The following is a 12,472-nucleotide window of genomic DNA, read 5'->3' as shown; positions in this document are numbered from 1 at the left end:
AGTCAGAACATGCCCTAGAAACAGAATCTCCTGTACACCAAAGACACATTTCTCTTGCTTACCATATAGCTGATTCTCCCTCAACACCTTTAATACTTGTTTAACATGAGACACATGGGATTCAAAGTCAGGAGAGAATATCAAAATGTTGTCAAGATAGACAATAACAAATTTACCTATAAACTCCCTAAGAATGTCATTCATAAAGTTTTGGAACACAGCTGGGGCATTGCTGAGTCCAAAAGGCATCACCTGATATTCAAAGTGTCCTGCCGGAGTATTGAACGCCGTCTTCCATTCGTCTCCCTCCTTGATTCATATGCCTCTTTCAGGTCAATCTTGGAAAACCAGGTTGCCCCCAGAACCTGATTAAATAAATCCGGAATCAATGGGAGGGAGTATCTATTCTGGACAGTGATTTTATATAATCTCCAGTAATCGATACATGGCCTAAGACCACCATCTTTTTCTTAACGAAGAAAAACCCCGCCCCCATAAGAGAGACAGAAGGTCTAATATGCCCTTTACCAAGGCTATCCTTAATATAATCTTCCATGGCCTTGCGTTCAGGCTTAGAAAGATTATAAATTTGCCCCTTAGGAAACTTGGCCCCCTTTACTAGCTCTATAGTACAATCATAAGGTCTATGGGGGGGGGGGGGGGGGGAGGGAGGGGTAGAACCTCCGGGGTTGGTGATGAGAATACATCAGAATATTCCCTAACAACAGTGGGTAAAGTATCAGACTTTACTGAGACCCCAGCCTCTACCACGGACAAACACGAGTCACACTTAGGCCCCCATCTCACCTACTCCCCCTTGGACCAATCTATAGTGGGGATATGTAGTCGGAGCCAAGGCAACCCTAGTACCACCTCAACCGGTAGGTTCTCCAGGACTAAAAGGGAACATCTCTCTGAGTGGCACACACCCACGATTAGAGAAATCTCTGAGGTACATGAGCTCACCGTACCACAATTATCAGACAGACCTGACCTGAACTGACTCTTCAGGGCTGGTTCGTTCCATCCTGAGGGGACACACCACCTTCTGAATTGGGTGCAATAATCCTCTGCAGGTAGATTGCTCTGAACCAGTGCCTTTAGAGCCGTCTCGGCTACAAAAGCCCTGTCTGGTTCATCATAGAGGGTACCCAGGGCCTGAAAGAACCCCTCCACAGAAGTTAAACAATTGGCGCCAGCAGGTAAAGAGAACGCCCAGTCCTGGGGATCACCCTGTAGTCGGGAAATGATAATGCCCACACGTTGACTCTCGGGGCAAGAGGACACGGGGCACAAACGGAAGTAAAGTCTGCAACTCTCCTTAAAAGAGAGAAACTTCTTCCGGTCTCCAGAAAAGGGTTCTGGGAGCTTAATCTAGGGCTCAAAATGCGGACTGGAGGCCTGATGAGTGGAAGAACCTTGACCTAACTAAAAAGAACTGAGTTTTTCCCCTAGCTCCTGCATCATCTGCGTCAGATTAGAGACATAGTCAGTCAGGGTCACCAGAGGATTCATTATACAGTGGTTATTGGGCCTGTTAATCTGTAATGGTCAAGTACACACACACACAGGGGGGAGTATAGTGACCACTGCTCTCCACCCTCACCCCTGGCCCTGCCTACTTGCATCACGAGTCCTGATGACAGGGGACAACTGGACGGAAGTCCCTAACTTACGTGCGGGAAAGGACAGGCAAGACAAATAACGGATAGTAAACGGACCGGGTCATAACCAAGAGGACAACGCAGTACAGAGGGATAAGCAAAGAATGGTCAGGAGAAGCTGGGGTCATAAATACCAGGAGAGTCGAGAAGTACCAAAGGAGTCCGCAAAGAATAGTCAGATGGAAGCCGAGGTCAAAATACCAGGAGGGATGCGCAGTACAAGAGGAGCAGGCAAAGGATCGTCAGGGAACAGGATCAGGTAAGTATACAGGTATCCAACAAACGCCAGGAACCTAAATTAACAGGCAACCTGTGTCCAGCAGGCAGTCTGTATTTATAGTGGGGAGTGAGGGTCATGTGACGTGGCCAGCGTCACATGACCGACAGACCGACCAGTCGAGCACACACCCTACCCTTAACAGGGGGATGGCTACACTCCTCACTAACTTCCTTCTCCACCCAGGGTGTAGACTATGAAAATAGTCCACACCTCCACAGAGGGGGAGCTTAGCTGGATGAACCATTCCAGCTTAGAAATACTAAACTGTAGCTAACTCCTTACCAATGCATTGCTGCCACCTGCTGGTGAACATGGAAAATGACAATAGTGGAATTTAAAATGGTTTATGCACATTTGTGAATGACATAATGCAAAATCATATCATATGACAAGGTTAAGGCTCTTAGGAGACAGTATCGGGGTGGAGGTGTGTAGTAACACAACTCTGGGGTGTTACAAAGGGCCCTCTGAATTCAAAATAGCTCATAAATACATGCAACCTATTGCAACATCTTTACAATACATTTTTAGACTTTTACATTTTTACTAAAATATTTACCGACAATACTAAAAGGCCACATTCACATCTCCGCTTAGGCATTCCGGTAGTCTGCTCCGGCAGAGGAATAGACTACTGGAATTACTATATCCAGTATAGCCTCACACCGCCAGGCAGAGCTGGATTCCCATATAATGGGATCCAACAGGGATCCGGCAGTTTTCTGGCATAAATGCTGGCTTTCTGCTGGATAAATACCGCTGCATGCACAGCACCTAAGAATTCACAATACACTGACAAGTAAAAAAGCTTGTGGCATTGCTTAAATAGAGCAGAACTTAGAGATACACATACTATTGTGATATCCTCAATCCCAAAAAAGCATAAGTACATAATGCAGTCTATAAGGCAAGAAACACACATACTATTATCAGATTATCACAGGATAATAAAAAGAATACATATATACACACTATTAATGTGCACCCAGAAATATACAGTTTCACATCTTTATGTCTGAAGCCACCACTAGAAGGAGCTCTCTGCAGTCAGGATTTATACAGCTTCCATTCTATTTAAAGGGCATCTGGCAGCAGATTTGTACCTATGCAACTTTCTGACCTGTTAGATGTGCACTTGGCAGCTGAAGGCATCTGTGTAGGTCCCATCTTCATATGTGCCCGCATTGCTGAGGAAAATTAAGTTTTAATATATGCAAATAAGCTTCTAGGAGCAACAGGAGCGTTGCTGTTACACCTAGAGGCTTAGCTGTCCCTTCAACTGCTGTGCCCTTTCCATTTTGATTGACAGAGCCAAGCAGCCGCGATCACATTTACAGAGAGAGCAGAACCTCTAGGTGTAACAGCAATGCCCCCATTGCTCCTAGAGGCTCATTTGAATATATTAAATAATAATATTTCTCAGCAATGCAGCCACATATGAACATGCGAACAACATGGATGCCTTCCGCTGCCAAGTGCACATGTAACAGGTCAGCCAGGTTCATATTATATCAGAGTTCTGGTTTTTAGATGCAAAGCTTCAAATCTTCTCTTTTTAAGGACATTACATAATAAAATACTGGTCACCTACTTGTGTAAATTCATACATATGAGACTCCCCCTAGTGGAGATTGCCTGCAGCAGAGATGCATATAGACTGAGGGTCGTCTGACACCTTAAACTTTAATCCTGTTTAAATACTATTGTGACTGTATCACAACAGAACACAACCTTGCGATGCACCCAGAAGCTATTATGACATTGCATTAAAAACACATCTTTTTTTACATCATTGCAGTTCTGGACTGCTGATAAATAGATGCTCAGACCTGTGAGATCATCTGAATATGTCACAGTGCATAAATACACAACACTATTGCTACATCAACATGGTATAGGGCAGGAGATGCTGAACATACAGAGATAGCTGTCAGGACTCCTACATGACTCTTTAAGCCTAAAATGAACAGATTTAAGTGAATAAATTATACATTTTGCTGAATATTTTCTCATAAAATTATATATTGATCTTCTTGGCTCCTACTGCTCTATAACTGCTTCCTACATGCTGCGCTGCATTTTCATAGTGGCAGGTTTGCTTTAAAGTATACCTCAGATTTTTCAAAAGACTTTACATAAATAAATAGTACAAGGAAATTCAAGAAACTTTGGAAAATGCATCTTTCTCCAGTTATGAGGCTCGTTTACTCCCCCATCTAACTTCTAAATCATTCAGTTAATGTGATTTCAGGGATTAAACCCACCTCCAGAGATCAGATAGCTTTTCAGGGGGCAGGAGCATAAGACAAGCTGCTATGACGTCTCCCATACACAGCTCACATACAAAAAAGGAGATCCTGCTCCCGATCTCACCCTCAAAAGAAGCAGCAGGGATCATATTATATAGAAGTACTGAGCAGTGTTGCTGTGAATCCAGTACTGGAGTAAGACAGAAAACTTACTAGAGCATTCAGAGTAAGTGAACAGATAAAGAGGTGAGGGGTTGACGAGTAGTGATGTGCAGCAGGGGTCATATTCGAATTTGTGATAGTATGCAAATATTTTGTAGAATATTCGTCATATATTCACAAATTCGTATATTCTTTTTTTTTTTACGTGAAAATCGGCAAGGTAATGATCTCGTCATATGCGAATATTGCGCAGTCAATACAGGCGTGAGTAAAAAACGAATATATAGCACTATATATATAATCGCGAGATTACGACGATCTGACTTCGTGAACAAGGAGGAGATTGCTGGTTACAGGCGGTGCTGGGCTCTTTCACAGGGGGGCGTGGCTGGGCTCCTTCACAGGGGGGCGTGGCTGGGCTCCTTCACAGGGGGGCGTGGCTGGGCTCCTTCACAGGGGGGCGTGGCTGGGCTCCAGAACGATTCGTACAGCCCCTTGGGCTCCTTACCAGGCTCATTTATATATCTATACAATAATTTTTTCCCCTAAAAAAAACCACCCAGAGATATGGGACAAGTATATTGCGGACATGCTAGCAGCGATCTAGCCGTGCCTGTCCGCATCTCTATAGGGTAAAAAGAGGTGACAGAATTCCTTTAATGTCAAATGTTTATGCCATCTTAGTTTTCACGCAAAGAGGTTTATATCTTTGATCCATTAAAACAGGTTAAATGTGGAGGTTGGGACAAACGATAAACCTCTCTAGAATCGTTGTTTCTGTTTGCTGCAATTGTTTATGGGAGAGGTTCACTATCTGCCCGTGTTGCTCTGGGATATGCTCGTTAAGGGGGGTGACTTGTGCTGATTGCGATTTTGCAGTTGATAGGGACCACTTTTTTCTAAATAAAGAATTATTGTCTCGTTCCCCCGTGCACCTCTACCTCTGTAGCGTACTCTGCCCCTTCCTCGATTTCTCTGTCCCCCCTCCTTTTCCATTTAATTGTGCCAGTTTAAATGGAGCATGTCTCTGTCCCACCGGTCTGTCCCTAAGTAGGCATGTAGCTGGTAATTTGTGGACTGATTTACCCAGTTCATCCACTATGACAGAAAATATGTTGGTCTAGAATGTGCTAACAACAGGACTTGCCCACCAGATATGGTACATTGATCCAACAGGATCGCTATCACAATCGGCGTAACTGTCACATACGTGACACGGAGGGAGGAAAAGAGGGAGGCCCTGCCCTAGTGAGAGGGAAGGTGGTGACCCCTGACTCACCTTGCGTCTGGCACCTGGCTGCCCTGTCGTCCCTAGACGGGTTCCTCACCCGTACGCCGATCACGTGCCTAAAACCCTGGCTTTCCCTAGGATGAGCCCTAGATAGTGAACAGGGCGGTGGGAACACTAGTCCGCACCACTAGCTCTAGAGGAAAACACCAAGGGGAGGACAGACAATACAAACTAAACATATAATCCCAGGTGGGCAACAACAGGAGACAACAAAAGCCCAACAGGGATCCGGAGGGAAGCACTCTGGAACAACAACCAGGATTCACAGCTCCAGTGGGTCAGTATAGATGTCCAGGCAGGAAGCTCTATAACTGGCAACAAGAGAAGTGTGAGAGGAGAATATAAGGAGTTTGGGAGTGGCAGACAAGAAACAGCTGAGGAGGAGAAGCTACGGATCCCTGAGTGAGACAAAAAGGATAGCAAGGCAAACACAGAAAACAAACACTAAGAAACACTGTGATCTTTAGACATAGAGCGCGCAGCCACCCGCTGCGACTTCTTGACCCCGGGTATAACGGAGTCAGACGTGGCTCTTGACACCCTCGTGACAGTACCCCCCCTTTCACGAGGGGCCTCCGGACACTCAGGACCAGGTCTCTCCGGATGAGAGACATGGAAAGCCTGAATCAACCTGTTGGCGTTTACCTCTGACGCTGGAACCCACATTCTTTCCTCGGGACCGTAACCCCTCCAATGCACCAGATACTGAAGAGAGCGGCGGACCCGACGAGAATCAACAATTCTGGATATTTGAAACTCCAGATTACCATCCACAACAACAGGAGGAGGTGGCAGCGGTGATGGTTCTAGAGGTGGAACATACTTCTTGAGCAACGACTTATGGAAGACGTTATGGATCTTAAAAGTCTGAGGTAGCTCCAGGCGAAAAGCCACAGGGTTAATGACGGCTACAATTTTATAAGGACCAATGAACCTAGGACCCAGTTTCCAAGAGGGAACCTTCAACTTAATATTCCTAGTAGACAACCACACATAGTCATTCACTCCTAGGTGCGGACCTGGCGACCGTTTCTTATCGGCCATGCATTTGTATTTACCACTCATATTTTTCAAGTTAGCTTGCACCTTCTGCCATACCGATGAAAGAGATGAAGAAAACCGTTCCTCTTCGGGAACCCCAGAAGACCCCCCCTCTTTGAAAGTACAAAATTGGGGATGAAAACCATATGCACCAAGAAATGGTGACTTGCCAGTGGATTCCTGACGGCGATTATTTATGGCAAACTCGGCTAACGGTAAATATGATGACCACACCTCTTGGTTTTCAGACGCAAAACACCTTAAATATGTTTCTAGGTTTTGGTTGGTACGCTCAGTCTGTCCATTCGACTGAGGATGGAAAGCTGAGGAAAAGGATAAGTGTACCCCTAAACGGGTACAAAAAGCTTTCCAAAACTTAGAAATAAACTGGGTTCCCCGATCCGAAACCACATCGGAAGGGACCCCGTGAAGCTTCACGATTTCACTGATAAACACCTGAGCAAGAGTCTTAGCATTAGGAAGTGCGGGTAGCGCAATAAAGTGTACCATTTTGCTAAACCTGTCTACTACTACCAAGATAACTGTTTTACCCGCAGACAAAGGTAAGTCAGTGATGAAATCCATTGATAGATGTGTCCATGGTCTATTGGGGATGAAAAGTGGCAATAAAGACCCTGCTGGACGTGTATGAGAGACTTTCGCGCGTGCACAAGTAGAACAAGTAGACACGAAATCTATTACATCCTGACGCAACCTTGGCCACCAAAAACGACGAGACAATAGCTCCAAGGTTGCTTTACTACCTGGGTGCCCAGCAAGTGCCGAATTATGATGTTCCTTCAATAACTCAAGACGCAGGTTTAACGGTACAAACAATTTCTCTGAGGGGCAAGAGGCCGGGGCGTCCCCCTGGGCCTCTAACACCTTTCCCTCTAGAACAGAGTGTACAGCCGAGACAACCACTCCTCTTTGTAAAATAGGTACCGGATCACTAACATTACCCCCTCCAGGGAAACTACGGGACAATGCGTCTGCCTTGGTATTTTTTGCCCCAGGACGATAGGTGATTACAAAGTTAAATCTGGTAAAGAATAGCGACCACCTAGCTTGTCTAGGGGTGAGACGCTTAGCCGATTCTAGGTACAGAAGGTTTTTGTGATCCGTAATTACCGTGACGGGGTGGATTGCTCCCTCTAAGAAGTGACGCCACTCTTCAAACGCCAGTTTAATCGCCAACAGTTCCCTATTTCCAATATCATAGTTCTTTTCTGCTGCAGATAATTTTTTGGAAAAGAAAGCGCAAGGACGCCAATTGCCAGGAGACGGACCCTGAGACAATACAGCCCCCACTCCCACCTCCGACGCATCAACTTCAACAATAAAAGGCTGGGAGACATCAGGTTGAATTAGGACAGGTGCCGAGGTAAATCTCTCTTTTAGAGAGGAAAATGCAATTTTAGCGGCGTCAGACCATTTAGAAAAATCAGTCCCCTTCCTAGTCATGTCAGTAAGGGGTTTAACGATCACTGAATAATTTTTTATAAACTTTCTGTAGAAATTTGCGAAACCCAAAAACCGTTGTAGAGCTTTAAGGTTCTCAGGAAGATCCCAATCTAAAATTGCCTGGACCTTCCCAGGATCCATACGGAAACCTGAAGCAGATAATAGATATCCCAGGAATTGTATTTCCTGAACGGCAAAGACACATTTTTCAATTTTCGCATATAATTTATTCGTCCGTAGGACCTGCAGTACTTGCCTGACATGTACTTCATGTGTTTTCAGATCAGCCGAATAAATTAAGATATCATCTAGGTATATGACTACAAACCTGCCGATGAGATGACTAAAAATATCATTAACGAAATGTTGGAAGACAGCAGGGGCATTGGTCAGACCGAAAGGCATGACTAAATTTTCGTAATGCCCCTCAGGGGTGTTAAAAGCTGTCTTCCACTCATCCCCTTCCTTGATACGAATCAGATTGTAGGCCCCCCTAAGATCAAGTTTGGAGAACCACCTAGCACCCGCAATCTGATTAAAAAGGTCAGGAATGAGAGGAAGAGGGTATGGGTCTCGGACGGTTATCCGGTTTAGCTCACGGAAATCTAGGCAAGGACGCAGGCCCCCATCTTTCTTTTTAACAAAGAAAAACCCTGCAGCCACGGGTGAAGAAGAGGGTCTGATGTGTCCCTTGGCCAGACTCTCGGAGATATAATCTTTCATGGCTTGTCTCTCGGGACCCGAAAGATTATACAACCTGGACTTGGGTAATTTTGCACCGGGAATCAGGTTAACCGGGCAATCATAAGGACGATGAGGTGGTAGCTTCTGACAACCCTTTTCAGAAAAAACGTCCTCAAAGTCCGAAATAAATGTAGGTAGGGAAGCTATGGAGGCGATTAAGCAATTGTTATTTAAGCAATTCTCTCTGCAATGCTCACTCCACTCCAATATCTCCCTGGCCTGCCAATCCACCACTGGATTGTGCGCTACCAACCAGGGAAGACCCAATACCACAGGAGAGGGAAGGCCCTCCAGAACGTAACATGAAAGACGCTCCTTATGGTGGTCCCCTACCCGAAGATGTAAGTTATGGACAACGTGAGTGAGGTTTCTCTGAGACAGAGGAGCAGAGTCAATAGCGAATATGGGAATGGGTCTCTGCAGCGTACAGAGAGACAAACCCATAGTGCGGGCAAAATGGGCATCTATCAAATTTACCCCTGCACCACTGTCTAGAAAAAAAGAAATAGACTCCGTCTTAACACCAAAAACAATAACCGCTGGCAACACAAATTGAGATGTTCGTATGGAGGAAACGTATACCCCCCGGCTGACATCCTCCGCACAGCCTGGGGTTAGTAGTTTTCCGACGGTCTTTTGTTTTTGGGAAAGGAGGGACAGACATTAATGAAATGACCGATCCCCCCACAGAAAAAACAAGCCCCCCACCTACGGCGAACCTCAGGAGGACGGACCTGACGAGAAGTTCCTCCTAGCTGCATAGGCTCATCCAAGTCCGTACAGACTAACTGCTGCTTGGGAGAGGTTACCGATTGCTCAGGAATTTTCGATCTCTCCCTAAGACGTCTATCTATCCTGATAGAAAGGGACATAACAGCATCAAGGGAAAGGGGGGTCTCATACAGCGCCAGCGCATCCTTAACCCTTTCAGATAACCCAGAGCAGAACTGACTCCTGAGAGCCGGGTCGTTCCACTGAGTATCCGTAGCCCACCTGCGGAACTCTGAGCAATATTCCTCTGCTGGCCGATCTCCCTGTAGGAGTCTCCGTAACTTCGACTCAGCCAGGGCGACACGGTCAGGGTCATCATATATGAGACCCAAAGCCCCAAAAAATCCCTCCACTGACCGGAGAGCCTGGGAACCAGGGGGCAACGAGAACGCCCAGGATTGCGGGTCCCCCTGAAGCAGGGAAATAACAATCCCCACCCGCTGTTCTTCATTACCTGAGGAGTAAGGGCGCAGCTTAAAATATAATTTGCAGGCCTCACGGAACAACACAAATTTGTCCCTTCCCCCAGAGAATCTGTCAGGAAGAACAACCTTGGGTTCTGTAACAACCTGGTTACCCATAGCAACCGCTGGGCTTACGGTCTGCTGCATTTGCTGCTGCTGTTGGAGGACAGACGCCTTCAATCCTGCCACCTCCAAAGACAGGCCTTGAAGCTGTTTTGCCAAAGCAGCAATAGGATCCATATTGGATTCTAAGTAGAGAAAAAAAAATTAAATATATATATTTTATTTTTTTTTCTCAAAAAATAAGGGCCAGTTATAATATCACAATCGGCGTAACTGTCACATACGTGACACGGAGGGAGGAAAAGAGGGAGGCCCTGCCCTAGTGAGAGGGAAGGTGGTGACCCCTGACTCACCTTGCGTCTGGCACCTGGCTGCCCTGTCGTCCCTAGACGGGTTCCTCACCCGTACGCCGATCACGTGCCTAAAACCCTGGCTTTCCCTAGGATGAGCCCTAGATAGTGAACAGGGCGGTGGGAACACTAGTCCGCACCACTAGCTCTAGAGGAAAACACCAAGGGGAGGACAGACAATACAAACTAAACATATAATCCCAGGTGGGCAACAACAGGAGACAACAAAAGCCCAACAGGGATCCGGAGGGAAGCACTCTGGAACAACAACCAGGATTCACAGCTCCAGTGGGTCAGTATAGATGTCCAGGCAGGAAGCTCTATAACTGGCAACAAGAGAAGTGTGAGAGGAGAATATAAGGAGTTTGGGAGTGGCAGACAAGAAACAGCTGAGGAGGAGAAGCTACGGATCCCTGAGTGAGACAAAAAGGATAGCAAGGCAAACACAGAAAACAAACACTAAGAAACACTGTGATCTTTAGACATAGAGCGCGCAGCCACCCGCTGCGACTTCCTGACCCCGGGTATAACGGAGTCAGACGTGGCTCTTGACACCCTCGTGACAATCGCATCCTCGAAAACAGAGAGGTAATGTAGCTGTCAGGGAAGGAAGAGACCGCAAGGCAGGATTCAAGTACAGTACAGCGGACAAGGAGACTGTAGCAAAAAACGGCTTTATTAAAGTATTACTGTCATATTATTATTTTTTTTGAGTATTGGATTGTGGTGATTAATATCTCCTTGGTGGCCCTATTTAAACTTTTCACAGTGTATTCAATTACCCCTTAATTCCACAGTTTAGTTCCCTGTCCTGCCTACTTTTACCTCTGCTTAAAATCAGATTGCTATGCAGGGTCCGTCTATCTGTTGAAGGACGGAGGATGCAGAAGCACGCTGCGTGCAAAGTCAGATTACAGACAGCCAGGGACTGTAAGTAAATGATTAAAGCCAGGTCCTCCCCAGCAGCTCATAACAGTGCCTGGGCTGTGTGCACTTCTCCATGTCCCTGCGCATGTCAGACGCTCCCCCACTCAGCAGAGCTGGAGAAGGCAGAGTTGGTGCAGCGCAGACCAGGGAAGGGAGATCTGCCGTCTGCTCAGTGTATAAATGAAAGCAACATGTGGTAAGAGGACCCCTTTGTGCTGCAGGAGATTAACCCTTTAGGGGGAGGGATGTGGTTACTGACACTTTTGGGGGGGCTATTGTTACTGGCTAGTGAGGGCAGGCAGGATTAGCCTCAGGGTGAGGGCAGTGGCGGCCATCTTAACTGAATAGTGAAATTGCAGTTTTATGCAGACTGGTTGCTAAGGGCTGAATTTTTTACAAAAAGAACTCCGTCCCCATAGGAGAAACAGAGGGTCTGATGTGTCCTTTATTAAGACTCTCCTTAATATACTCCCTCATAGCATTGCGCTCTGGTCCAGATAAATTATATATACTACCCGTAGGGAACTTGGAATCCATCACTAAATCAATAGCACAGTCATAAGATCTATGGGGGGGCAGACTTCCCGGGTCAGATGGAGAGAACACATCATTAAATTCCTTTATATATGCAGGTAACGTCTTAGATTCAGCAGAGGTACCCGGCTGTATAATGGGTAAACAAGAGTTACACATGGGACCCCATTTTTCAAGTTCACCTCTGGTCCAATTAATGACAGGGTTGTGTAATTGGAGCCAGGGCATACCTAAAACCATTTCAGCGGGCACATTTTCTAAGATCAACAAGGAGCAATTCTCAGTGTGGGTTACCCCTACAGTCAGGGTTATTTCAGGAGTACAAAACTTAACAGTGTCCACTAGCAGGGAGGAAGAGTCAATAGCTACAATGTAGATAGGATTGGGAAGGACTAACATAGGTATCCCCACCTGAAGAGCAAATTTAAGATCAATTATGTTAGAGGCCAACCCAGAATCAATAAAGGC

Source organism: Bufo gargarizans, chromosome 4, assembly GCF_014858855.1.
Source record: "Bufo gargarizans isolate SCDJY-AF-19 chromosome 4, ASM1485885v1, whole genome shotgun sequence".
Taxonomy (NCBI): Eukaryota; Metazoa; Chordata; class Amphibia; order Anura; family Bufonidae; genus Bufo; species Bufo gargarizans.
This window is presented reverse-complemented; position numbering follows the sequence as displayed.